The sequence below is a fragment of the Octopus bimaculoides genome, chromosome 4 (assembly GCF_001194135.2).
Source record: "Octopus bimaculoides isolate UCB-OBI-ISO-001 chromosome 4, ASM119413v2, whole genome shotgun sequence".
NCBI lineage: Eukaryota > Metazoa > Mollusca > Cephalopoda > Octopoda > Octopodidae > Octopus > Octopus bimaculoides.
The window spans coordinates 70530501-70533903 of record NC_068984.1 but is presented as its reverse complement, the minus strand read 5'-3'; positions in this window follow the sequence as shown (position 1 = coordinate 70533903).

Genomic DNA, 3403 nt, shown 5'->3' with positions numbered 1-3403 from the left:
GTATTTGCGGATGGTCATATTGCCAGTTTAGCCAATAAAAATCTTGCAAAACAAATATATATATATATATATATATATATATATATAATATATGTGTGTGTATGCACATTCTATAATCATCATTTAAGCATTTACTTTTTCATGCTTGCATGGGTCAAAGGAGAATGTTAGGGCAGATTTTCTATAGCTTGATGCCAATCCCCACCTGTTTTCATGTGTAGCAATAATCTTCCAGACTAGTGAAGAACAAACAGCTCAGACACATTCATTGTTAGTAAAGCCACCGTTTACAAACCAAACGAAAACATATAGCACTATTTGGAGTTGCACATTAGAAAATTTAGAGATAATGGGGGAGCTTCACCAGAACTCTTACAAATGGCAGCTAAATTCCTCCAAACTGTACCTACTTAAAAAAGTAAGACATGTTAGATAATGTAGTCCCTGATATACAAAAGATAAAATGGCTTTGGCTAGAATGCCTTTTATCATGAATTGGCTCAATCAGGGTTGAATAACAACTGTAAAGCAAAAATAAAAAATACCTTATAGAATTGTGTACTTAATACTATTTCAGTGACATTTTGTCTTATTAAGGCTCAGCTTTGGATATTTTCATCAATGATACTGATTTTAGTTTTTCTATTTTACTCTCAATAAGCAGTATTATTGTAGTAGATTGATTTCAAATTATGTTACAGTTTTTAGCTACTGACAGAATTGAAGCTTTACATCTGCTGAAATAAATGCAATATGTTTTGCCCTTGGCTACCACTCATACACGGGTTTGATTCTGTTTTTATTATAAGTGTAACAACTTTGTGCTCCTTTACAATGTAGGAAAAGAAAAAATATTGATCTACTAATATAATGAGGATAACAGAAAAAATGATGTTGTGGCACACAAAAAGCCCCACTTACATGCACAATAGTGCCCATTACCACCACCAAAATAAAATGGCAGCATCAATAAAAACCATTAAGAAACAAAATAAGCTTGACAAAAGATGGTTTTACTGTATTTATTAATCCATTTCCTCTGGTCTAAAGGAAATACAATCATATTCAGACAAACAGGTTTAGTTTGAAAGTTGATATGGTTTTCTTTTTACTCCTATTTCAGTCTGAAAATCTGAGAATTTCCATAAAATTGTTGAAGCAGGTGGTTTTATGGTAAGATGCTTTCTGCAACCATTAATTGAAACTGGCAACTTTGGTGTAGGTATTGAAATAGGGTGTAATAAAGTTTATACATTTGAATGGCCTATGAATTACCTGATGCCGCGATTATGCGACTGCATGATCAATTAGGGCAGACAGAAACCAAATCCTTTTCAAATCATATCCTATCTAAATAAAGGACACATTGGATAATACAGCTCTAGATATACAATGTTTGGATAAAAAGGCAGGACCCTCATGACTGGGACTCCTATGATTATATGTCTCTATGTTTAAGACTGATTTGAGGCAAAAAGCACACGTTCATTCAACCTGCTAGAGATAGTAGCTAAATCTCTGTCAAATCATAGACCTACCTTTTAAGAACAAGGTATATTGGACATTCTAGTTCTGTATGTATACAAAAATAAAAAGAGAACAAGATCATTGCAGGAAGGCCTTTGATCACAGCTTTTCACTATCATAACTTCATTGGGTTAAACAACATCAATAACACAAGCTTATACAATTTTCTCTTTTAAATTGTTGCATAGATTTCATTTGACTTAAGAGGACAGTGAAAACTTTCACTTCGTGGAGTCCATCAAGAGAAGGGAGGCCAAATAGCGATACAATTTTGCAAGAATTTTATAAAACATTTAGCAATTCAAAGTATTCTCACCATTCCTTTCATTGTGTTTCCTGGTCATAGTTAAGTACACTGTTCATGCAGCCACAATGCCTGTCACTAAATTTGAGCCACTGACCATTTCAGCTTGTCACTAAATTTGAGCCACTGACCATTCAGCTTGTCAAATTACCCACTCAGCCAGTTTCAGTTTACTGGCACTATTATTATTACTATTAGTAAGGCTGCAAAATGGCATAATATTTTACCCAGTTTTAGCATGCTGGGTAAAATACTTAATAGCATTTTGTCTGTTTTTACATTCTGGATTCAAATTCTGCCAGGGTCAACTTTGAGAGTTGATAAATTAAGTACCAGCTGGATACTGGAATCAATATATAATTGACTTAACCACCACATTCAAGGCCTTGTGCATATAATAGAACAGATTATTCTTATTGCATTTAGTTGTAATCATTGGACTACTCAGACTGGTAAACTGCATGCCTGTTTTTCAACATCAGTATATTGTGTGGTATGTTTATGTTATGAAGGGTATACAACCGTAGAAACCATGCCAAATCAGCCTGGAGCTTGGTGCAGCTCTGCAGCAGGCCAGCTCTGGTCAAACCATCCAACCCATGCCAACATGGACAATGAACATTAAATGATGATGATGATGATGAACTACAGAAGGACGAAAAAATAAAGGCTACCCAAGCAATGCTAGAAATATCAATTACTATAAGATATATGTCCACTGTTTATGTACTGAAAATGTACAATAGATAATAAAAAAGAAAATGTAGATATGTATCCAGTACAGAGACTAAATATGCATACCTGAATATTTTCTCTGTTTCCAGTGAGAAAGAACCAGGAACTGTAGAATTAATATGAAGATAAGATATAGTTGGCGGCATTAATATATGGTATTGTCAAGTTGTTAAATGTCTTCATGGTATGCTTTCAAACCCAGTTGATTTAAAAAATAAAAACACTAACATTTGAATTTACAATGCATTGACATTTATTTTAGATATAATTTGATATTAGACACTGAAAAAGAAAAAGAGCTACATGCCCAACCTTACCCATTGCTTGGCATTTTGGCTTTTAATATCTAATAACATTACATTATTGTTCAACTTGTTTCTGCATATCTGACTGTTTTGTCTGTTACAATTACACCAAACTTGAATGGAGAAAGATATATAAGGTGAGAGAGAAATCTGTTGATTCAGACTCAGGTGGGTCCATGTAGGAAACAAGAAATGTTTTTTTCATTCTTCGCAGTAACCAGAGTGACTGAGATCTAAAACTCAAATGGAACTTATTGTACAGGCATGGATGTATGGTAAGAAACTTGCTTCTCAACCACATGGTTCTGGGTTCAGTCCCCCTGCGTGGCATCTTGAGCAGGTGTAGTCTACTATAGCCTCAGGCCAACCAAAGACTTGTGAGTAGGCTATAGCTCAATTAATTTGAGAGTGAGTTAGTGTAGATGAGATTCTGTTTGGGTTTGTGCCAGGCCAGAGCATGACTGATGCTCTATTCCTGGAGAAATATCTAGCCAAAAAATAAACCCCAAAAAATAAAGCTTTTGTTGACATG